Genomic DNA, 27,547 nt, shown 5'->3' with positions numbered 1-27,547 from the left:
TTGACGCATTAATCTAGTCAAAGTTTTTGCAAAAAAGTTTTTTTTATATATTTTTATACAGTAGTATAATATGTAGTTAGCTGCTATATCAAAGTATAAGGCAATGAACGAAAAATTGATACCCCACAGAGAAAGGGGACAATTGGCTGTTTATTACAAAGTGTTTCGGAACGCATTCCTTGCCGTTCACGAATTCTTAATCTCCAAGCCCTCCGAATGACCAACATGTGAATGTTTACAAATGTGTATTTATTACCATGAAAACAGTGAATCTAAAACAAAAATATAAAAATTAATTACATAATATTAATGGTTTATTATTTTTGTAGATCGAGGTTGCGTGATTTCAATTTAATTAAAAATATAAAATTTCTAAAAAACTTTAAATTGGCACGAAACATATTAAATAGCATCAGAAATTGATAATTTTGGATTCAAATGATCAATAAAATTAAGGAAAATATTCGTATGTCAAAAGTTAGCAGTTAAATGGTCTATTTGTTGAAAAATTAATGTTTTAAATTTCTTCGTAAAAATATACCATACTACGCTTATTATTAAGAATTAAAGATAAATTCTTACCACATTATGATGTCAAACTAAGCAGAAGGCTTATTTGAGATATTCCACACATCAGAGCGCATGTATATTCAAGCAATACATTATTTTCAATCACGTAGCTCTTCACGTGGGACTAATCAAAGAAAAAGTGCGCGTTTCTTTTGTCTGTTTACAAGCCACGCGCCGCGCGGAGATAGTTAGGAATGCCGCGTAACACACTCATTCTCTAGGAAATTTGGTGTAAGGAATCAGGGATTAATGGGTTCGAACTTGCCAGGGAATACAAGAAATACATACCGAAACACACCCGTCTATTCACTGGGAATCGAACACAATACCTCATCTTTGCAATATGCGTGCAGACAGTGTCCACTAAATCACAATCTCACAACACATAAACCACAAGAGTTTAAAATGTTATGGCCATAAGGCCTAAAATTAATTATGGTAACTCGCGAATACCACAATAACTCAAACCGAGTCCACTACCACATAAGGATAGGAATAAGGAATGGGAAAAGCATTCAATATACATGAATTGCACATTTACCACTCACACATCTCATTATATCATGGCCTCATAATCTCAATAAAATTAGAATTACAGACCATGTAATTGCGAATACATGAATTAATAATCAATAGTACCTAAACTTCAATTAGGCACCTACATAATAAAATAAGTAAATGATTTTTATACTAAAAATCGCATCGATAATTAAATAATCAACTCAAACTTTTTTCATCAAAAGAAAGAAAGATTAAATAATGACATTTTTTCTACTAAATCTTTTTGCTAGAAAAGAAAAGTAAAATTTCATAAAAAACTTCTCAATAATTAGCATTGTTTCCAGCGGAAAAATACTCGGGCTTACATCTAAACATTTTTAAGATAAGATAGGTAAGATCCTTAAATCTAACATGTTTTAATAAAATAGATACTTAAATCTAAATAAATATGACTGTAAAAAATCATCAAACTTCGGAAAATTAAAATTTCATAATTTTAAATCTTCGTGAATCAAAACTGCGTAAAATTAAAATTGCAATTGAAATATGCAAATTAAATTTACCAAAATAAAACAAAAGCTCAATATAAGAAAAGAACTTCTCTAAATGCTGAGTTTGCAATTTCTCTCTGTTTTGAGAAGAAAGCAACTTGTACATATTCATACAGTCAAAATTAAGGCAATTTGGGGCCTCAGTTAGAATGAACCCCTCAAGATACAAACTAACCAATCTTTAAAATATTAATAATGCCATGTTCCAGCTATCCTGACGGACGTTATGTCTTTCCATCACAATTTTTTGATACTGCATAATTTCCGACAGGATTTCTGGCGCAGGGCTCCATCAACTGAAAATAAACATAATTAGTGATGTTTAAATCAAATCAAAAACTAAAGAATCATGAATAATTCAAGAAACTTTAGAATCATCAATCAAAGCAATCAAAATAAAATTATCTCATGCTTTAGTTTTGCCGTTCTGTAGTATGTCTGACCGAGGTAACAGAGCTAAGATACACTATAGAGCGGTCTTATTAAGCTTAAATCTTCGAACTCAAAGAATCTACTTAATTCAAGGCGAAAAAATCTGCATTTTTTCTTTAGGTACATCGGTTAAAAGGTAAATAGTAATAATTTTAATATACATATAGTATTAAATTACTTATGTGATTGTAATAAATCATAAAGAAATATTTAAATGATGTAAAAATCTCATTTTGTTAATTTCTTATCATGTCAAATTTCAATCCAACAAGGATAAAAATGTTTATATCTGCGCAGGTACCTAGGAAATTTTCCGCGAAAAAAATCCCTGGTCCCGGAAAGACTTAAATCATTGAAAGAACTTGCGTAAACGTATAAAAAACTTAAGTTTGCATTTCAAATGAAAAAATCTTGCATCGATTTGAAAGTTTAAACGAAATTGTATCAAATTTTGCGTTACTTAAAAATCTTAAGAAATGTTACCCATTTCTTTTAAAAAATACATTGAAGCAGTATTTTAATATATGCGATAAAAATGAAGGTAGAGTTAATTTAAAATATGCATAGTTTATCTTAAATTAATTCTTGTGGCATTCAGATAAAATAATAATCAATATTTTAATAATACCATACATCGTGTTCATTATTATAAATGCTTAAACATGAACGAAAAATATATATACCTAGGAAAATAATTGTTAAAGTATTTTCTCAAGGTTTAAAATTGTCCGAAACCGCTAGGTACGTATATTACTACGAATCTCTGCTCTCGGAATGAAAAAAAAATCTTTACGCGTGGATTAATAGGAATCCCAGCTCCCGGAGTGAACAAAAAAAAAAAACTTTTGTACATGAATTGTTAAGAATCTCTGCCTCCGGAATGAAAGAAATCTTTGATTTGCTTACAAATTTAAACAAATATCTTGATTTTTTGCGATAATCTTTTAAAATAATAACGAGGAATATCTTAAACATTATCATAATAATATTACATGTTGTGTTCTTTACTTTAATGCATTATTTCATATGAGAATCTGAGAAATAACATTTTTTAAGTAAACGTGAACCATAAAAAAAAAACTAGAAAATAATTTGTAAAAAATCTATTTTTCTCAATTTAAAATCTGCAAAAATCATTTCACGAACTTTTGCTTTTCAAAATCATACTTAAAGAAACAAAATCTTTTTAAAATCTGCTTTAAAAGTCTAAACAGTTTTGTAGAATTTTTGTGCTTAGGTATGAACAATAAAAATTAGTTGAATAATGAATACTTATTCTTTACAGAACCGATTTAGGTTCCTTTCACAAGCTCAACATAAAACTTGCAATATTTTTTCTTTAAAGATCATTGTCACATAAATAGTTTATGTTGTGGATTAGATATGTGTGGTTTGAAAAATTCCAATGACTTTCTGGCGGCAACACCCGCCATATTTCCACCCGCCATTGGCAGGCTTCTTACCCTGCGTCGGGCGGCCAGCTTGGCAGCAACCAAGTCGATTCTTGATTCATAACACCACCAGGGCACGTAATAAAAGTGTGGCTGTCATAAAACTTAGAATCATCTACTGGCTTTTGTCCGGCCGGAACCGAAACTCCCGTCGGCTCTTGTCCGGCCGAGACCGAATTTCTTATCGGCTCTTGCCCAGCTGGAACCGAAACTCCCGTCGGCTCTTGTCCAGCTGGAACCAAAACTCTGATCGGCTCTTGTCCAGCCGGAACCGCAACTCCCGTCGGCTCTTGTCCGGCTGGAACCGAATCATTCAGCGGCTTAACACCCGCCGTAACAAAGTTATCAACAACTACAGTATCGTTACCAATATCATCAGGAATAACTGCAGCACAACTAACATCATTATCAATATTAGCCACGGCAACACCCGCCGTAGCCATGTTGTCAACGGCTGCGGCACTAGCAGAACCAAAAGGTTCATCAGCCGCGTTACAAGCAGAACCAACAGGTTCAATAATAGCATCACAAGCAGCACCAACAGTCGGCTGCGGCTGAACATCTGAGCAGACAACATACCTACTCTTTGCTAAACCATTAGCACTAACAGCAAAATATCCAGATCCAAACAGGCTGGAGTAAAGCATGGTTTCTCCTACTGAACGTACAGAGTAGGGAAACATCGATGGGTGCAGGTGCCCTACGAGCAAATCAACCTGCCCATCAACCAAAGTAAAATCTTCAGGTTTCATATCAAACAAAACAGCTGCCTCCACAGGATTTATGGAGCAGATCGCCTCTTTTGGACCAATGAGAGGCACTACCACAGGTTCTAATATGTGATAATTCTTGTGTCGATCAATTAAACATAGTTTGACCGTCGGGAGACGTTTAACTTCACCGTCAGCTAGAGAAATTCTTGCTGAACGTCCAGTAGAAGGTAACTGAAGTTTATTAACAAGTGACTGGGTTACCATTGTGGTAGTTAAACCAGTGTCCCACATGGCGTTCACTGGGACCTTCTGGCGATTAATGTCAACGACGTCTAATTGTTGTAACATTAACATTAGGTTCGCCTCAGGGGAAGTATGTACTTCATAGACGGCGGCAGCCATATCAACACTCTCATGCAAGAGGTTGTTATGGGCCTGACCACAATTGTCCACTTTGCAGCCGCCTATTACATCTGCCTTCGGGCAATCCACAGATTTATGCCCTTTTTGCAAACAAATCCAACAGCATCCAGCACTCTCCACAATACTCTTCCTGTCTGACACTGACAGGTCATGAAATTTTGGGCACTTGTAAAGTAAGTGCATGTCATCACAGCCACTAACAAAACATGACTGCTTCATCTTAGATTTACCAGGTTTACCTACGGCGGTAGCGGCTGTCGCAGGGTTACCTTTCTTCTTAGAGGGGGTGTCCATATCAGTCGAACACCTCATTAAAATGGCGCCACGCTGTTCTTCAATAATCTTTAACAGCTTTGGGACGTTTGGGACATCCATCGAGCCCAATGATAAATTGAGCTTATCTTGAAAATCACGTGGCAACTTCTTGGATAACATCTCAAGAAGTATCACGGTCAACCATTGGCTGGTGGTGACCTCATCATCTTCATCATCTTTAGTCAGCTGCTCCAGCTGGCTAACTGCTCCGCCAAACTCTGCTAACACAGTCACAATCTGGTTGGAGTCCGACGGTTTAGACTTCTTCTCCCATTGGTTGAAAAGGCAGAGCATCTGACGTGTTTTGGACTTAAAACGTGCGTCAAGGTAGGCCCACTGAGATTCATGCGATTGAATCTGAATTAACTGGAGTCTCAGCTCTTTATTTTCACAGACCTTTTCACTGCTTAACAATAACTGTAAATACGACGGGTCTTGTCCTACAGTAAGCTTTTTAAAAGTGTCTTTAAAACTTACATAGGAAGCTTCCAGGCCGTCGAAAGATGGAAGAAGACGTTCGTCGACACGATTCATATATCCTGGCGTGAACATAGAACCGGCGACGAACTGTGGTGTGCCAAACGGTGACACAAATTGCGATGCTGTCGAGGCACCCGCCGTCGTCGTGGGTGGCTTCACAGGTTCAAGCTTAACCTCAGCCAGACGTTTCATCAAAGCAGACAAAGTGTTTATAATTGCATCAGGCAAGGGAAAGTATGGCCCTTTAATAACTTTCACAATCTTCAAACATCGATCATAAAGTTCAGCCTGATGGTTAGGCAAATTATCACCAACAACATCAACAACACTTTGAATGTCACTAAGCTCTTCTATAGCATCAAGAGCATCTTTCAAAGAACTATAGTCTTTTTGTACAGTAACTATATCAGAATAAATGTCACTAAACTCATCAAGCTCTTGGATTCTCAAACCAAGCTTGCTAAAACCGACCATGATGCTGTCAAATGTCTCGAACTTGTCATGGACAAGGATTGATTCCTTAGTGAGATGTCTAACATTAAGTTCTGAAGTATCACTGACCAACTTCATCACTCTATTTAGCTCACTGGTTAGGGCATCAACGGCTGGACGCAGCCGCTTACTCAATTGTTCACCTTTATTCTTTTTAGGACCCATAATTGTCACTAAAGTTAACTGTACTGATTATGACTATAATAATAATGTGTGGTAAGGTATCACAACCAACACATTCACAAAACTTCACAGAATGTTCTTAGCTGCATCTGTTCTGTCTCGTTTTCATTGTTTCGGAACGCATTCCTTGCCGTTCACGAATTCTTAATCTCCAAGCCCTCCGAATGACCAACATGTGAATGTTTACAAATGTGTATTTATTACCATGAAAACAGTGAATCTAAAACAAAAATATAAAAATTAATTACATAATATTAATGGTTTATTATTTTTGTAGATCGAGGTTGCGTGATTTCAATTTAATTAAAAATATAAAATTTCTAAAAAACTTTAAATTGGCACGAAACATATTAAATAGCATCAGAAATTGATAATTTTGGATTCAAATGATCAATAAAATTAAGGAAAATATTCGTATGTCAAAAGTTAGCAGTTAAATGGTCTATTTGTTGAAAAATTAATGTTTTAAATTTCTTCGTAAAAATATACCATACTACGCTTATTATTAAGAATTAAAGATAAATTCTTACCACATTATGATGTCAAACTAAGCAGAAGGCTTATTTGAGATATTCCACACATCAGAGCGCATGTATATTCAAGCAATACATTATTTTCAATCACGTAGCTCTTCACGTGGGACTAATCAAAGAAAAAGTGCGCGTTTCTTTTGTCTGTTTACAAGCCACGCGCCGCGCGGAGATAGTTAGGAATGCCGCGTAACACACTCATTCTCTAGGAAATTTGGTGTAAGGAATCAGGGATTAATGGGTTCGAACTTGCCAGGGAATACAAGAAATACATACCGAAACACAAAGTTTTATGATAATGTTTTCTTATTTGTTGGCTTATCAACTTTGGGGAATTTTAATGGATTTTGATTGGTTGGTTTATTAAGTTGAGTTTCCAAACGTTTCATCCACAAATTGTAATTTACAAATTTGTGTAATAACATTGGGGATGTACATCAATTTATTGGCCATTGTCTTGTTCCTTTAGATCCCTAGTACAACCAAATTAATCGCCCCTTTTGAATATTAAAACTATTTCTAACAAAGTTTGGTCACTGCTAATCTTTTTTCTCGTAATCATTCGAATCCGGTGGATAGGAACCGGTTCTCATCCATACGAAAAAACTATGTCTAGCATCGTATTATATCCAGCTTTCTACGAATATAGAAATGTACAATCATATGATTAAAACCAGTTTTTTTAGCCGATGCCTTCGGCACCTCGGGGCTAAAAAAACTAGTTTTAATCTTATAATTGTACATTCTATATCCGCAGAAAGCGGTTTATAATACAATGAAAGAAATAACTATTCTGTACTTCGCTACTCATGGATGTTGCTTCCTTGTTTGGAAATGATTTCAACAGAAGAAATGCCATTTTCTGAATTAGATTGTTAACAGTCAATTACAGACAGATGGAAGTAATGATGATTCTTAAGATAGGAAAAGGTATGTGGAGACAAAAATAATTTTAAAACTTTTTTTAAATGCCACATTTGCAAAGTTTTAAATGAGAAGCTCTTAAACGGCTGGAAACGAGGATAAACGCTTAGAGAGAACCCAGTAAAAGTGTCGGACTGATTATGACGTAAAAAAAATAATTAGCCAATGAGAGGCCACTATAAATTTTACCATTGGTCAATAATGGCCTCTCATTGGCTAATTTTTTTTTACGTCATAATCAGTCCGACACTATTACTGGGTTCCTTGGAGAGTGTCAAAACTGAATAAGCATATTATAAATGTATTATAATAAGCCATTTTTTTTCACTGAATAAATGGTACTAGCCACAAGATATAATGTTGAAAGAATGACAAAATCTTTAACTTGATTAAATTATCTTGATAATAGAAAAGTGTCCCATTAAGTTAAAAAGGGACATATGATTTCAGGTCCTGTTTTCTTTTTAGAACATTATAGACCAAATATTCTAAACAAACCAACTTTAAGTAATGAGTTGCGCCTACTAATTTGGGTATACTAGCAGAAGAAACCAGTTTTAACAAAGATCCTCAACAGATTATGACGTCATACGATTAAATAACCAATGAGAGGCCAGCGTAAATTTTACCATTGGTCATTTGCAGTGTATACTGGCCTCTCATTAGCTATTCTATCGTATGACGTCATAATCTGTTGAGGGACTTTAATCATCTTCTTTTTAACCTCTTTAGTTATGATGATGATATCTCTAGGGGGCTAAGTGGCGCTTCAGGTACAAGTCCCCTCCATGCCACCTTGAACATACTCTGCGTATGAAATACAGTGTAAAGCGCTTAATCACTAAAACGTAGTAAGTAAGGTAACACAAAAAAGATAACCAACTTATTAATTGCATGACCATTGTCTGTAAGTCCTAATTGTATAGCTAATTGGTAGCACCTCTTTTGGACCAAGGCATTCCTACTACTCTAACTATTAATGTCGTCTATCTGACGCGTTGCTGGGCCTAGACTCGATCCTATCATCTCCCCCAACGACATATTAAGCCACGGTCGCAGGTTTTTAGTTATTATTAAATTTGGATAAAGGTTCGAACCCTTCACCGACATTGTTTATCTAAACTATTTAGACAAAAGAAAAGAGGTTTACTTTTTGTTACAAAACAAGTTTAACGGAATTTACGAACATGTCCTAAAGGAAAATAAATGCACTAAATGGGAATTCCAGTTTTATTCTTAAAATACAACTAAAAGTTAACATAATAATTACACTTTTTTGTAATTTTTTTACATTAAAAAGTTGTAAAATAGAACTAGTTTGCAGTTTGATTTAATTTAAAATTCTATTTTACATTATGATGTTTAAAAATTCTGATACAAATGCACACATTTAAAAAAAAAAAAAACAATTTTCTTATCTTCAAATCTATTTTAAAAATTAACCCGTATTTCAGAAAAAAAGTCAAAATTATTTTAGATTGGTCATGTTGCTCAGAAATGTTAGGCCATCCCCTAGCATCTAAGGATTCGCTTCATAAGTGACAATGGGGTAAAAGAAGTGAGTTTTGATATTGGGCTTAATTCACAGCAAAATAGCCTTAAACCTACACGTGACCTTTCTAAATCTTTCTTTAAAATTGTGGATTTAATAATCTAGACTGTTACAAGATCTTACTGGACAAACATACGGACAAATAACAAAGTCCCCTAGTTTTAAAATAACGTTTCCATATTCGTTGGCTTAACAACTTTTATTGAATTTGATTTTTTGGTATATTACATTGCGTGTCCAAGCGTTTCATCCACTAACTGTAATCTACAGAAGGGGCAATTTTCGTAGGGGAGTACATCAATTCATAGGCCATTGTATTATCCCTTTACATCCCTCGGTTGTTTCATTGCTTTGTTACTAATAATATTGTCATCCTTGATTAAATATTTGGATTGGTCAAACAATATTGTAAATGACTAAACAAAACAAAAAATAAATAGTATGGTATAAAACTTTTTAATTTTAAACATAACTTTATATTTTATTGGAAAAAATAAAAATACCTATAAGAATGATTATGAAAATCTTTATAAATCTGTGTGTCTGTCAGTATATATGTAGTGAAGGATCTCGCTAACTGATGAACCGATATTACAGGGTAGCTTCTCATAGGCCCTTCCCCATTATTTTTACTTTTTATAATTTTACACTGCAGCCCATAATAAAAAAAGCTTAAAAATCTTTGTTTGTCAAATTCATATAAATGTAAATATTTTCTACAATAAGGTTTTTAAACTTGATTTTTTTTACCATAAATTTTTACAATAATAAGCTTTTAGCACCACTTATGGCTTCGTCTCTAGTCTCCAGGTGATTTGGGTCCTTCTTTCGTTTGTAATTAAATAGAATTGTAAAGAAAGATTTCAGGAAGAGAAAGGTATGTTAGAGAAAATATTGCATAAATATCCAGAAGTTCCTACAATCCTACTTTGTACACGGACACACATACACATATAAACATCCTACTCAGAGATCTAAATGGATAATACAATGGCCGATAAATTGCTGTATATCCCATTCCCCAAGCTGATGATTCACAAAATTACCCCTTCCGTAGCTCAAAATTAGTGGTTGAAACTTTTTAACACTAATAAACCAACCAAACAAAATTCACTTAAGACCCCAAAGATATAAGGCCAACGAATAAGAAAACGTTATTATTAAACTTTGGGGACTGATATAATAAAAAGCCCATTGCCCACTCTCTCTCTCTCTCTCTCTCTCTCTCTCTCTCTCTCTCTCTCTCTCTCTGCACCTTACTACTTAATTTTACTACATAAATAAAATTTTTCTGGATATTTTGATACTTGTTGAACTAGCTTTATTGTTGCTAAATTAGGCACTATTCATATTTACTCAAGAGGGGTAGGTCTGTTTACTTTTAAACAAAATGAGCTTTACAATTTGCAATTCTCTTTTTTTAAATTAGCTACTGCACCCACAGCCTCTAGGGACTATTTATGAAACTTAAGTATAAAGGACAGTTCTCTTAGTTGATTTAGGTTTGTTCTAATCATTTAGAATTGTTCTATTAATTTTGAGCTTGACATGGTGATTCCTATAATAGTATGGTACGATTTAAAAAGCGTAGCAACTCTATAATTGCTACCAAAATGTTCGTACGTCCATTTAAAACATGTTCATTTTTAACCTTCTAAATAAAAATTGTTTATTGTTTTAATTATCCTATCCATATGATTTTTAAAATAATGATTCCCATTACATCAAGGTATAATATTATGGGCGAATCAGTTCAGCAGTTACTGAGATCGTAAGCTAGACACGAATTTAACGTTATGCTTTGTATTATAAAAAAAATAAGGTAAGTCATGTGTTTAGTCATAAATATTATGCAGTTCAATTGCAATCATATTCATTATAAAAGATTTTTGTTTAATACAAAAAAAGACAAATTCATATAGTTTTTAAGCCGCAAAACTGCTTTGATTAATTTGTGCTTGTATCTAAAACAATGGCGTCCACAGTTTTTTTTTTTTCAGGGTAGTGTGGACTTCATGGGATGAAAAAGGGGGAAGGAAAGACATAAACCTATCTTCCTACGACTTTAGTATATATCTTTATAACAATAGACAAAATTCAATTATATTTATACCATGAATCCACGGAGGGAATGGATATTGGGCTGTTAAATACACTAGTCTCCAAAGTTTTAAAACAATGTTTATTTACTTGTTGGCTTAATAACATTGGAGACTTTAATTTAATTTTAATTGGTTGGTTCATTAAGTCGAGTGTCGAAACATTTAAAAAACTAATAGTAAACTACAAAAGAAGTAATTTTGTGTGTTATCATTGGGGATGAACATCAATTTATCGACCATTATCTTATCCCTTTAGATCCCTGCATAAATTTTAGCTGAATATTGGTGAAATGGTATAAGAAACTATGAAGACATAATTATATTGATTCTGATGACCTCTGGACCAACAAAAAATATTCATGAATAATCGATAATTATATAATAGGGCATTTGGAAAATCATCAATCCATAATACAAGGTAGTACTATGTCTGTCCGTCTGTCTGTCTGAAGCTTGCAATCTCAATAACCTCTAAACCAATTAAAAACATCGCCAAAAAATTATAAAACCTCTAGTTGTTAAAATAAAATTGTCTGTGATTATGTGATTTTTACATTTAATAGTCTTTTTAACATTTTGCTGCACACTTAGCATCAGATAATTATAACAATAAAGGTCAAGGACCCAAATAGAGCTTCTCTATAATGGAGGACACCATCAATTTAACAAAGTTGTTATATATAATAAAACCTAATTTATCAGACGTGTCTAAATATCTTGCATACCAATGCAAGATATTTAGACAGACAGATAATTAGGTAGATAGAAGGATTAATAATCATAAAATTTATTACATAAAATTGTTGATTTCAATTGTTGTAGTATATTAGATAGATACAGCGTCTACATTCCCCTAAAACAGCCAAGTGGGCATGACAAAAAGTTTACTTGTTAATTTAGCAATCAAATGAGAAGTTAAAATTCTGGTTTCCTAAAAGTGACACATTTACAATACATTTATTATTTAGAGGGGGCGCAGCTACTCTTACTATAGATCTGTCCACTACACATTGTCTGTATTTTACCATCTGAAGCTAAAGATAAATCCTTATAATAAAGTAAAAGGATGTTTGTTTGTCTGTACCGAATGATCTTGCTAACCGCTGAACCGGTCTGGTTCTCCTTAATATGGTGGCTTCTTATAGGTCCCGAGAAGGTTTATGACTATTTTGGGGAAGGGTACCACCACAATCCCAAGAGAAATCGCCCCTAGAAAAAAAAATTAATTTTTAAAAACTAAAATTGAAAATTTTGATGGGGGAGTCGTTTTCCTTCTACCCTAAATGGGTTTTTGGATTCAACTCGTGCCCCTAGATGCCTCTAGGGGGCGTAGCCGCTAGTAAATAGATAAAGTTATAAAGAGATATTTTAATAGTTTATTTAGATTACTAGCGGCAACGCCACTAGAGGCCTCCAGGTTTCACTTGAGGAGGGGGGGAGTCGAATTTAATAACCAAATTTCTTATTTTAGATTTTTTTTTAAAAGTAAAAAAAATTTTTTTTTTTTTTTGGGGGGGGGGTATTTTTCATTTTTTTTTTTTGGGGGGGGGGGGGTTGGAGGTGTCCCACCCCCTACGAAAATAGTTATAAACCTTCCCGAGACCTATGAGAAGCTACCCTATTAAGGAGAACCCGATCGGTCCAGCGGTTAGTGAGATCCTTCGGTACAAACAAACACACAGACACAGAGATACACAAACATCCTGTTACTTTAGTATAAGGATTAGATTGTTTAGAAAAATCTTTGTAAAAGCGGATGTTTTAATTAAAGTTAAATAAAATGTGGGATTTTATAAAGGAAACGGTTTATAAACCAATTTGTTTCAATTTAATTTATTTAACCTGTAGGTTATATAAGTTAATAGCGACTACGTCTCTAGAAGACTTTAGGGCCTTTTAAGTTTTTAATTTAAGTTCTTTAAAAATAATATTTTTGGGGGGAGGGGGTAATTTTTTATTTGAAGGGTTATTTGAAGATACCCTCCCCAAAAATGGGATGCAAGGAAAAACAATTATTTAATAAAGCAGCGCAGCGACAACAACCTATTTTTTTATTTCAAGAAAATGAACATTTTCTCTTTTAATCCCTACTTTGTCCGTAGTCTTTTTTGTGCTTCACTACTTATGGATGTTGTCATCCGTGTTTTACTTATTCCTTACCTAAAGTATGAGAATTAAAGCAGGGAGGAAGGGGATAATGGACTGTTTATTGCACTAGTCCCCAAAGTCTTATAGTAACGTTTTCTTATTCGTTGACTCATCAACTTTGAGGACTTTTATTGAATTTTGATTGTTTTTTTCATTAAGTTAGTGTCCAAAGGTTTCAACCACTAATTGTAGTTTAGAGATTGGGCATTTTTTTAGTTTAGAGATTAGGCAATTTTTTGTTATCATCATTGATGATGCACATCGATTTACCGGTGATTGTCTTATCCATTTATTTCCTTGGAATTTTAGATTAGAGATAACACTGAAATGACAACAGTAAAGAAATGGCTGTAAATTTACTGTAATTTTAAACATTTTTGATAACTCCAAGATTTTTTACAGCCAGCTATAATATGTCTGAGGTATAATTACCAATTCGTAGAAGGAAATTAGTGTCTTCTTGTATATTTAAGGACAGGTTTTCTACATTTTTCAACCTAATGTAATTGAGATAGGATGTATGGATGTGTGTCTGTATCTCAAAATCTCACATATTGGCTTCTGTATAAATAAGAACTTTCCACGAGTCGAGGTTTTTTAAAGAAGAGTACAAAAGAAATTCTTTATTTATTCTCTTATGTTCATTTGGAAGTCTTATTCATTACAGGGCTACATAAATACTTAGGCCATCATCCCCTCGGGGCTATCAAAACTGGTTTTAATCTAATGAGTTTAAATTTTAATATCCCTGGAAGGCTGTCTATATTACGATACGATAAATAAACATTCACTCTTGCATTATGTTTTATTAAAGCAGGGATTTTACTAGATGGACGATAAATTTAATTATAATAAACAAAATCATCCCTGCTCTATACTTAAGTTATAGGTTGATTTTTTGGGACACTGGTTAATTAAACCAACCAACGACCAATCCATGAAGTTTTTAAGCCAATGAATGAGAGAACGTGTTAATGAAAATGTGGGTACTAGTATAAGTTATGTAGCATAGGGACAGATAAAACAATGAGTAAAACATTACTGTTATACCATAGTTATAAATATTCTAGGAACCCCCTTTTTATAAGGGTCATGGGAACTAAGTCTAGGTCTCTGATTATTAAACAAATATATATGTGTAAACACAAAGCAGACGGGTGACAACTATTTTCATTTCAAAATTTTTGTCTGCGTTATTCCTCAAAGGGTAAAATTGGGTAAAAGAACCTTACCCCTCCCTTATTTTGGAAACTTTAAATTAAGGGGGGGGGGTTGCGTTTGTTTCTTTATTAGGTTAGGTTATATTAGGTACAGGATAGCCATGTAGGGTTGGAACAAAGCATGTTCTACCTCGTACGGGCGGGATTGCAGTCCAGGACTTTTCAACTTGATGTACTGTCCAGGTCCTGGTCCAGCAATCCAGGAAGACTAAGGGTGACTGATACGCACCCTTCTCTGTCTAAACACCCGAGGATATTAGGTGAAGTAACATCCATCAGACAACCAACTCTCTGTGATGCACGACCTTTGTCTGAGAAGTCCTAACTGTGCATGGTAACGAGTTGCGCCTGTTTTGGGCCAATGCATTTCCCCCAATCTAACTATTTACGTCGCGCATCTAACATAGTTGCAGTGGGAACCATTTTTAACGTCTTTATTTATGACGCGGTGTCGGACCGAGATTCGAACCTATTACCTTCCCGACAACGAGCGGATGCGCTACATGTTAAGCCACGGTCGCGGGTTTACACAGCATGTATAGGCCACACAGGATTAAGGCCTCCCTGAAGGGTTAGTCATAGGAAAAAAATAACCGACTCTCTTTTTTAAATTTATTTTTTAAGATAAGGGGGAGAAGGGTCTATGTGGTCTACAGAGAAAACAACTTTTTGTCTTTTTAAACATGAAAGGACAATAGCTTGAGTCAAAAAAATACATAGAATTAACCCTCAAGTGAATTTGAAGGAAAGGGATAGTTAAGGATAGTGAATGGATGGAAAAGAGAAAAAAAGTGAACACTGGGAACCCCCAAACATTACAAGCATAAGGACATACTGACATAACGACACGACAACTTATAGAGTAGCTTCACTTCTTCCAACTCTCTTTCACAAATATCTTTTTTTTTAAGGGTCTGATTTTTTTGGGTTGGGTGTCCTACCCCTTTTCAATAGAAAAAAGGTTATAATAATTAGAAAAGTATAGAAGATTTTCGGAAATGAGGAACCTAATCGGTCCAGTAATTGCTAAGATATTGAAACCAAACAGTTAGATATCACTATACTTGGTTCAATAGATTAATGACAAAATTGATGTTATTTTGTGTCTCTTTTTTCAATGTTGAGTGTTCTAAAATTTAGTAGTTGCTTTGCCCCCAGCCTCTATGGGATGTCAGGAAAATAGCCTAAAACTACTTCAAGACATTTATAAAACTCCCCTGAAAAGTACAATTCAGACTAGTATTTTTTATAGATCTTTAGTTTTAGACAGAAGAAACAAATACTTTATATAATAATAGCGGCTACGACCCTAGTCTATGAAAGTTTTAAAAATATTGGGAGGGTGGAGATACCCTCCCCCAAAATCTTTATAAATCTTACCTGGAACTATGTCGGTTCAGTGGTTCGCGAGACCCTTCGCTACAGAAAAAATGTTTTATTTTATACCTAGCATCTAGGGGCTCTGTATTCAAAGGATAAGAAGGGGTAGAAAAATTGTCTTAAACAATTGCAAGTCTTGAATCTTTAAAATATATAGAATAAAACCATACCAGGACGTATGTGAAGCTTCCCAAAATAGGAGAGCTCTTGAAATCTTAAGCTTCAGACAAAATGAACCTTATTACTTCATATTTGTGACCTATTCTAAAATATAAGACAGAGTGTCAGACAAGAATGAATGAGTTATGAATGAAAGGAAACAAAATAGGTGCAAATTTAGAAATAAACAAGGATGATAACATCCATAAACGCGAAGCTCTGAAATCAAACAGTAGAACAAACGAATATGTAATTGTGTCAAATTTTATTAAGCAAATAAAAATTAAAGTATCAATAAAATTATATATAAAATTGTTGCAAAATTGCGTAAATACAGGATTCTGTTCAAGGACATACTTACATTTTTAAAACTTGATTATAGAGATGATTCGCATAAAATATTGTACCTTGTTATCTTATAAATCATTGGAATAGGGTTTGTGGGCTCTTCCCTCATCCCCCCCCCCCTCCAAAAAAAATACTTCTTTTAAAATTTTCTTTAAAACAAATATAAAAAAATGGCGATTGGGGTTCTACAGTTCAACTCCCTCTCCCCTACCTCAACGTATAATTTTTAAGAGAAAGATTATTTTATTGGCCAATGTCTTATCCCTAGAACAAAAATAGTATTATTTTATTCTGTAAAAAAAACTAAGGTTTTTTGTATGAAGCTTAAGATTTCAATAACCGCTAAACTAATTGAGTTGTCCTTTATAGGGAAGCTTCTCATATGTAACGGGATAGTTTTAGGCTATCTTATGTTCCCTATCTACCTCTTTGAATACAGAGCCCCCTAGATGCTAGGGGCGCAGCTGCTGGTGCTACAAAAAAAAGATGAGTTTGAATATGTGAACATAAAGTCTGCGGTTATGTCTACACGATATAGGAATCCTAAAGATTTGTATACCACATACAAACACAATAAGAAAAGTATCTTGAATTATTGTAAATATATTGTAATATTGGCGTTTCTAACTAACTGTATCGACGGTCTAAGGTTACTTTAACAAGCCCTAAAAAGTCATCTAAATATTTTAACAATATTTTGTCCTTATTGTAGCGTAGAGTAGGGGGAATGGGATGTTATGAATTTAGACAAAGTTTAAGAAAAGGACGAAAAAAACGTCAAGCTTGATTGAAATTAAAAAAAAATACTACAAAATTATCAAAAAAGCTACCAACAACGCTTCAAATGATTCAAAAGTTTAAACCTTTAACGACAAGATACAGATTTTTGCTGATGTAGAAGAATCATTCGATTCCATCATGAACTAACAGAGATATTTACAAAGTAATACATGCTTTACAGAGTGGTTGAGGCAAGGCTTTATTGATCACGCCTTGCATGTCTAATCAAATGTTAAGCTAAAGATTGATTGTTATCCTCTTTTTATAAAACTAAATACACCCTCGCTTGTATAAATATTTGAGGATAATTAGAAGAAATACCGAGGAATTAGTCTCATGTAAAAAAACAAAAACGTTATACCTACATATATAACAAGCAACTGTTTCTCTAGCATCTAGGGTCTTCGTATTTGAAAAGAAAGGCCAAATCCTAGCTCACACAGGATTTAAAATTAGCTCAAAACCATCCCAAGACCTATATAAAGCTTCTATAATTAAGAGTAATAATTAGGTTCTGTGGTTAGCGAGCTCTTAACAGACAAACAAAAAACATTAATACAACAGAAACATAATTAATTAAAAATAAATAAAATATATTGATAGCACCATTTTAATACATATTTTTATCCAAAAGGGCTAATTTAAAGATTTTCGTTTTCAACTAATAAATTAATTTACCAAAGAAACGATTTAGAAACAATTGGCTTCATAGCTTGGAAATAAATATTCGATTACTGTTGATTCTAGTGTTCTGTATAAAAAAGGAAAGAGAAAATAAAAAAAAACAGCGATTAGCAAGGTCCTCTATCGCACTTTTTTCCAAAGAAACTCAAATTACAGTGTATTTTTTTATGAGATCTTTTTTGAAATCAAATTTACCCAGTGATAAGGGATGGGAAACGTAGGAAAATATTATTTCAGGCCTATTTCAAGCCTAGGCATATTTCTAGCCTAATAAACCAGTTTTGGGATGGCGCAGTGGTTCGTCCTAAACGCTAATGAAAAAGCTGTGTGTGTGTGTGTAGATAAAGTATAGAATCATATTCAGGTAGCTAGTTTAAAGTAAAAAACATAACTTTTTATAAACCTATATATTAATGGCTTTTGTTAAAATGAAGTTTTTTCTCTCCCAAATTTTTTTTATCTTTTACTTTGGTAATTTGAACTGTCAGAAAGCTATCGTTGGGTTTCCCTCAGACAGATTTTAGTTTGTATTATTTGCATTTTTATTAATAAGTAAAAATTTTATTTGAAAATTTCATTGCTAATTAAAATTCAAAATAAATAAATAAAAATGCACTTGGGTAACATTCTATCAAGTTCTTTGGATACTATAATGTAATGATATATCTGTACTGTGTTGTATTGTACAAAAATTAGGGTTAAGGTGTTGTATCAATTTCGTATTAAATTTTTAAAATTCAAAATACAACATCTAATTTATAAACTACCAAATGAAAATTCGTAGCTACCTTCTTTCCAAAAAAATAATCCCATTATTTTTGTTTTTTCTATATGGCCCTTTTTTAATGTTTAACTCTAAGTAGATTTAATAATTAAACTAATGTGATCTAACACCATTTATATTTATTTTTTCGTAGCAGACAAATCATTATTTTTTCTAGAATTGTCTGCTTCTAAAATTTCCGCCAATTGGTGATTGGTTGATACAAAACAAGCCCAAATCACAGAACATTATTGGTTTAGAGTGGTAGCCAATATGAGCCGTCCACCAGTAAGGTCATTAAATTAGGCAAATGGTAAAAGTTGCATGATCCCTTTCAAAACCAGGCTGAGACCTAATTTATGGCCAGGTTTCCTATCCCTTATCCCTGAATTTACCCCACTTATAGTTATCAGAATTTAAAAATTATTGGCTTATTTTCTTCGTTTTTATATAAAAAGGACAGTAAAATCAAAAATTCAAAACTTAGGTGTCAACATCAAAAACTGGTTTAAGCACATTTTTCTTATTCTCAAATCCTCTACCCTTTGCAAGAATGGCTGCAAAACGCTTCAAAGGTGAGATATAGAACTAAAAATTGATACAGATACTATTGGGGACATGTACTAGAACATATGTAAGAATATATGTATATGTCTATGGATGGACAGTTATTGAGAAGGTGCAATAACTAGTACTGGCAATGGATATATCATATATGTCGATATATTGGCAGGGGACAATTTGTTGTCAATTTAGCTTGCTAATATGGTCCTCATTTATTGGTCCCTTTGTTCATCCAGTAGGGGGTATCGTTATTTTACACAGTTGTGAGTATTACTTTACCAGAGTACACACGTATCTGATGCAACCTCCAAGTTATAATATACTGATTACTGAATAATTGCATGAAAGATATAGTGATGAATCGCAGCTAAAAATTACAACTCTATTATTCTTAGTATTTCTCCATGACTTCCGGATTTAAAGATAACATTATGCAGTAAAGAAAGACAAATTAAATAATTTTCTTTAATCTAAAGAGATAAGACAATGACCCATAAGTTATTGTACATTTCCAATGATGATCAACAAAATTACTCCTTCTGTAGGTTGTAATCATTGGCTAAAACGTTTAGACACGCTACTAAATAAACCAACCAATCAAAATTCAATAAAAGTAACCAACGTTGTTAAGCCAACGAATAAGAAAACGTTATTTGGGGACTATTGTAATAACCAGCCCGATATCCACTACCTCCATTACGATTACGTCAACAAATAACGGGATTTGGAAAGGTTTTAAGAAGAAAGAAAGATACAGTGTTTTTTTTATGAGAACTTTTTTGAAAGCAATTTTACCCCACTTTTAGTTATCAGAATTTAATGAATAATGGCTTATTTTCTTCGTTTTTTAAGGGAAATTATGAAACAACAAAAAAAATTACAGTTTTTGTTGAAAAAGTACAGTAAAGTCGAAAATTAAAAACTTAGGTGTCAACATATAAAAATGGTTTTAGCGCATTTTTCTTAAAAAATGGATTTTCTGTAGTCGACTTTGGGGGGCCAGTACTCCCTCCCTGGTTGAGATATGACCTTCAAACTTTGATATGTTCTAGTACATGTCCCTAATAGTATCTGTATACATTTTTAGCTCTATATCTCAACTTTGAAGTGTTTAGCAGCCATTCTTGCAAAAAGTTGATTATTTGAGCATAAGAAAAATGCGCTAAAACCAATTTTAGATGTTGACACCTAAGTTTTTAATTTTCAACTTTACTGTACTTTTTCAACAAAAACTGTAATTTTTTTTTGTTGTTTCATAATTTCCCTTAAAAAACGAAGAAAATAAGCCATTAATCATTAAATTCGGATAACTATAAGTGGGGTAAAATTGCTTTCAAAAAAGTTCTCATAAAAAAAAACACACTGTAGATAGATAGAGAGGGAGAGAGAGAGAGAGAAAGACAGAGAGAGAGAGACAGAGAGCGAGAGATAGAGAAATAGAGAGCGGGAGAGAGAGAGAGAGAGAGAGAGAGCGGGAGAGAGAGAGAGAGAGACAAATAGAGAGAGAGATATATATAGGGAGAGAAAAAGAGAGAGAGGGAGAAAGGGAGAAATGGGAGGAGAGGGGAGGGAGATAGATGACCTAACAAAAAGTATTGCAAATCAATCTAGACATTCCATGAAATCTTGTTTAAAAGGATTTTTACGAGGGGGGTTTTCTTGTCCATTTTTAGTCAAATACCTCAAATATTTGTCTGCTTAAATTAATGCTGATCAATGCTCCATTTTATACATATAGTTTTTCCTTGCTGAATATCAACTCATTTATTAAGTACTAGCGGCTACGCCCCTAGAGGCCTCTAGTGGCACTTTAGATGTTTTTGTTTGTTAACGTCTCTACGTTACTTCTTTATGTTACGATTCTCTTTATGTTACGTTGAAGTCTCCCGTATATTTTTTAAAAATTTCGATTTTTTTGTCATTTCTCTTGGGAGGGTGGTTATGCCCTCCCCCAAAATAGTTATAAACCTTCCCAGAACCCATGAGAATCTACCCTGTTAAGGAGAACCCGATCGGTTCAGCGGTTAGTGAGATCCTTTGGTACAGACACACAGACAAACAAACATCCTGTTACTTTAGTATAAAGATATACTTTTCAAATGCTTACATAGCACAGTCTTTGTCAGGAAGTTCTAACTGTGCAAGGTAATGAGTTGCGACTATTTTCCGACATTACCCCTAATCTAACTAACTATCTCGTGCACTTGATAAGAGAGCAGAAGGAACCATTTATAATATAACGTTTTCAATTTTGACGCCGCGCAGATGGACTGAAATTTTAACTAAATTCTTCCCTAAAATAAGTAGATGCGCTTCGTGCTATGCGACAGTCGCATGTTGTCATTTTGAGTTAACTAAGCAACACTAAGAATTCTAAAATAGACGTTATGGGATTTTTACATTGCTATAAAATAAATTTAGACGTCTAGTTTTGGCCAGGGATATAAGGGATAAGACAATGGATGATAAATCTATATACATCCCCAATTAAGATTTAAATTACCCCTTCTTAAGATAATAATTATTGGTTGAAAAGTTTGCACACTAAATGATTGGAACCAACCAATCAGAATTAAATTAAAATACCAAACGTTTTTGAGGGAATGAATAAGATAACAGGGAGTAAGGGAGGGGACAATGGGCAATTAATTCAATATAAGAGTTATCAAAGAAAGGGCATGAAATCCAGTTTAATCTAATAAATTTGTAGGAAATTATAAAGGGATTGTTAATTGAATAATAGATTTCCATAGCGTCATGTAAAGTGAAATATAATGAGGTTTTTTGGTGTGATTTTTATATTAAAAGATTATTGGACCCGGCCAGCTGCTAGCAAGAATGTGACTGCCCCTTTTTATTCTGTTTATTTCCTTTGCCCCTTGCCCCTTCTCCCCGTCTGCTACATTCCAAACTAACACAACGAGTGTTTATTTCCCTTGCCCCCACTTCCCTTATCTCTTCTCCCCGTCTGCAATATTCAAAACATACATAACGAGTAGCAGCATTTCATGCGCAAGTCCCCAAACTCAGTCAGAAACTGCTAAATTCTTGCACATTCCCTTTAAGCCAGTCCCCAAAGTCTGAGACTCCTAAAAATTTAATATTCGATCCATTGTCCCCTCCCTTACTCCCTGATAAGATAAGCCTGATAGAAAACTTTGTGTACCGGTATAATTTGCAGTCCAATGTCTTCTCCTTCCCTAAGTTTTGGCTGGTAATGCTTTTATTCTTACCTATTACCTATTAGAGTTTAAATCTGCTTATAGACCAGCAACTCTTGAAATAAATTACCCAAATAATATCTGTTTAAATGCAAAATTAGAATTTAAAGAATATGACTATTATATAATTAGGGTCAGTCTGTCCGTACATAACGGTTAGCTCTTATTGTTATGTTAGAATTCTATCCATTTCAAACGTGGCATGGCGATTGCTGTAGTAGTCAGGGGCGTCCAAGCTTTTTATTTTGGGGGGGGTAAAATTTTTTTAAGGGGGGGGTAAATCGTTTTTGGGGGGGTAAAATGGCGCGCGAAGCGCGCCACAAATTTTTTTTACCCCCCCCAAAAATTTTACCCCGGGGGTAAAATTTGCTTGGGGGGGGTAATTACCCCCCCTAAAACCTGTTGGCAGGGGTAAATTTAGTTTACCCCTCCCCAAAATTTACCCCCGGGGTAAAATTTTTTGGGGGGGGTAATTTAAATTTTATTAAACATATAGTATTAAAAAAAATTTATATTTGAGATTTTTTATTTTTTAGTAAAATGAAAAAAATTTTGGGGGTGCCGTAGGCACCCCCATAATCATTTTAGGGGGGGTAATCGCCCCATTACCCCCCCCCCCCCCTTGGACGCCTATGGTAGTAGTTTGTCACGATTTAGTAGCGTAGCAACTCTATTTTCCTGATCAGAATGTCCGTGCATTTATTTCAACGATTTTCAACTTTTTTGACAATTTTTTATGTGTTATAATTATCCTATTCATCTGATTTTTGGAGCACTTATTCCTAGGACAACTAAGAACAATGTAACAAGCGAAGCATCTTATAGCTAAGTCCTAAAAATGTACGCATGTCCTTAAACGTTATCCTGTAATTAAAGTTTTACAACAAATTTACTTACAACATTGTTTATGCTTACTTATTGCTTTATAAATGTTGGCATCCTTGTTAAACTTGCAAATACATATGGGTCAATTGTCCACTTACAATTGATTGCATCACTCACGAGAAAGTTGAAAAAACATGCAGATTTCCGCGAATATAAATTGAAAAATAAATATTATGGTTTTGAACTTCAAATTTCAGGGCACGTGAGAGTATCATACAAAACAGTCTAAAAGTAATACCATATAAAAATTTCTTTTGTTTTCCATTCAATTATATAACTACTCAACTAATTTTGTTCTCTTTTACAATGTGGCTTCTCACAGGTCCTGGGAAGATTTTTGAAGGAAGGGTATGACCTTCCCATGAGAAGGCGTGCCTTAGAAAAATTGTGAATTTGTTGGTTTAAAGCTTTTTTTCTACAATTCACTTCACATTCAGATAAAGGCCATGCAAACAAATGGTCTGCAGAGGCAAAATTCTTTTCCATTCAATACCAAATTAGACTTAGCAACCGAATATTTATAGACAACTTCCTGCGGATATTAAAATAAAAAATTGGCATTAATGTTATTATTTCTATTTTAATATTTGTGAAAATTTGTTTGTAATACGATGCTATCCGTGGTTTTTCAGTATGGCTGAGAACCGATTTTCATCCAGCGGGTATAAATCGAGTTGGAATATATACTGGAAAAAAAATTGTGCTGTTTTATAGTAACCCTAACTTTGAATTTAAGCAAATATATTTTGGCAAATTAGAGCCTCGGGATGATTTTACTACAGAAACAACTCCCTTTTCATACGAATGGATGTATATATAAGTTGACAGATTCATAAAATAATAAAAGAAGAATAAATGCTAGTTATTTATCACAACGTATTAAAAACAGCTTCAAATGAATAATAGAATATTATAAGATTTAAACCAGTTTTGGTTGTCCCGGTGGGTCGAAAGCCCGGGCTAACAAAACAGGAATAAATCTTATGATTTTTATTTTTAAACTCTTGGAAAGTTGTCTAGAATTCGATTTTTCAGTATGGATGAGAACCGGTTCTAATCCAGCGAATATTAATCTGAGGTGGATTCTGGTGAGGCAAAATTATTTTTGTGAAAATCCATCAAGATCACATGAAAAATCTACAAAAATTAAACAAAAGCTTATGTTAATAGCCCTTTTAGGATTTTAGTTAATTTTTTTTCATGAGATTTTATTTTTGGAAGATTTTTAACGAAAATAATTTTGCCTCACCGGCGAGTAGCGACTCAGCAAGCCTAATTTCTTTTTCTCGTATTCATTCGAATCCGGTGGATAGGAACCGGTTCTCATTCATACGAAAAAACACTGTCTAGCATCGTATTATATCCAGCTTTCTACGAATATAAAAATGTACAATCATAAGATTAAAACCAGTTTTTTTAGCTCGTCCCTTCGGCACCTCGGGGCTAAATTAACTGGATTTAATCTTATAATTGTACATTATATATCCATGGAAAGCTGTTTATATTACGATGCGAGAAATAACTATTATCCACCTGTGTTTCGAAGCCAAATTCAGCAGAAATTTTTAAATCTACAAGCTTTTAAAACATTTAATAGCTACAACTCATAGTTTCTCTTTTCTCTGTGAAAATAATCACCATTCATAAAAACTAATTTATTACAACATAATAAAGAGTCATAATAACATAAAAATGCATTTTCATAGTTGTCAACTTCTAATAAATTAAATGTTTCAAAAATGGACAATCGTTTTATATAAAGTTTTGAGCTTTTTTGTCTGTTGAGAAGGATCTACTAACCGCTGAACTGATATGGTTCTTCTTTACAGTGAAGCTTCTTATAGATCCTGGTAAGGTTTATAACTATTTTGGGGAAGGGTATTTCCACCCTCCCAAGAAAAATCTCATCTAGAACCAAATAAACCCCCTTTATTTTTTTTACTTTTTTTTAAAACCTAAATTGAAAATTTGGATGGGGGAGTCGTTTTCCTTCTACCTTAAGTTCCCCTAGAAACTTCTAGGGGAGTAGCCGCTAGCTTTGGACAAAGCTTTAAGAAAGAAAGTTTAATCCCCTAACAATATACTATTTAAAAACAGCATGTTAATAATATAGCAGCCATGGCCACTTTATTTAATACCCATACAGTCGACATTTTCAAATTGAATATTTTTAGTAACAAGAAATTTACAGTTAAAATTTACTCTAAATACGTTAAAAATAGATATGCTGTTACCTTTACATAGGTTCAAAAAAGAAGACGATATAAACTAAATCAATAGAATGTGTGTGTGTGTGTCTATATTTAATATTTATGTCCGCTAAGATATCATAAACTGATTCACAATTTACAGGTAAGTTTTTAATTGTACAGGGAATATTTTAGACTAATTATATGGGAATTTGTATCCTCAACCCCCCCCCCCCCCAAAAAAAAAACAGAGGTATATACTTTTTGCTATATAATTTAAAGTTTCAAGATAATACTATTTACCAACTTTTATATTTCTTGAATTTGACAACCTTGTTTCTATTTTCTTGTATTTGACAACCTTGTTTCTATTTTCTTGAATTTGACAACATTGTTTTTATTTTCTTGAATTTGACAACCTTGTTTCTATTTTCTTAAATTTGACAACCTTGTTTCTATTTTCTTAAATTTGACAACCTTGTTTCTATTTTCTTAAATTTGACAACCTTGTGCCTATTTTCTTGAATTTGACAACCTTGTTTCTATTTTCTTGTATTTGACAATCTTGTTTTTATTTTCTTGAATTTGATAACCTTTTTCTTAAATTTGTCAACCATGTTTCTATTTTATTGAATTTGATAATCATGTTTATATTTTTTTTGAATTTGATAACCACATATCTATTTTCTTGAATTTGACAACCTTGTTTCAATTTTTTGGAATTTGACAACTTTGTTTCTATTTTTCTTGAATTTGACAACCTTGTTTCTATATTTTTGAATTTAATAGCCTTTTTCTTAAATTTTTCTTAATTTTCTCTTTTCTTGAATTTGACAACCTTATTTCTATTTTTTTGAATTAGACAACCTGGTTTCTATTTTCTTGAATTTGACAACATTGTTTCTATTTTCTTGAATTTGACAACCTTGTTTCTATTTTCTTAAATTTGTCAACTTTGATTATATTTTCTTAAATTTGACAACCTTGTTTTTATTTTCTTGAATTTGATAACCTTTTTCTTAAATTTGTCAACAATGTTTCTATTTTATTGAATTTGATAACCATGTTTCTTTTTTTCTTAAATTTGAAAACCTTGTTTTTATTTTTCTTGAATTTGACAACCGTGTTTCTATATTCTTAAATTTATCAACCGTGTTTCTATTTTCTTGAATTTGACAACATTGTTTCTATTTTCTTAAATTTGATAACCTTATTTCTATTTTCTTAAATTTGACAACCCTGTTTCTATTGTTTCTTAAGCTATCAATCAAAAAATAAAAATCTTGTTTTCAGTAATTTTCCTAATGATCCTTTCTGACCAAGTAAGCATTGCATTATTATAAAGGACAGGTCTATATCATCTGCTATATTACGGCTCTCTAGGGGCACATTAGTGATTTCACTTCTTTTTCAATTTTCGTTTTTTAAAATAAAAGTAAATAATTTTTTCGGGAGTTGGGAGTATTTTTTTTCCTGGAGCAATTTCTTTTTGGAGGGAGGAAGTACCCTTCCCTTAAATAGTTATATGCCCTCCCAAGACCTTATATTTATGACCATATCGGTCCAGTGAATATCGAAATTCTTGTTACAAGCATTCAGATAAACAAGATAAGCTGCATGAAACAACAAATATAGCTGGTAGTTTCCTTAAAAGTGTCAGTCAAACATTGGATCCCCCACTCCCATTGTCTCGAAATAGATTTCAAAAAAGGGATTTAGTTTTTGTTTGTTTGTTTATTACTTTAGGTCAGGTTAGTTTAAAATTTATTGGGTACTGGGTAGCCCCGCAGGATTGTGGCAATGCATTGGTAAGAAAATAGAAAAAAAACTAAACCTACTCTCTACTTCATTTTCAGTTTGTTGGAAAAATAAGATGAGGGCTCAAGTGCACGATAGATGATTTGAGGGAAAGCACCCTTCATCTCGCTTTATTTTATTCTAAACATATTTTTAAATTTAAATTTGCTCAGCTGTATGAAAAGAAGGT

Source organism: Acartia tonsa, chromosome 10 (assembly GCF_053477335.1).
Source record: "Acartia tonsa isolate MP-2025a chromosome 10, ASM5347733v1, whole genome shotgun sequence".
In the NCBI taxonomy this organism is placed as follows: Eukaryota; Metazoa; Arthropoda; class Copepoda; order Calanoida; family Acartiidae; genus Acartia; species Acartia tonsa.
Note: the sequence above shows the minus strand (reverse complement) of the source record.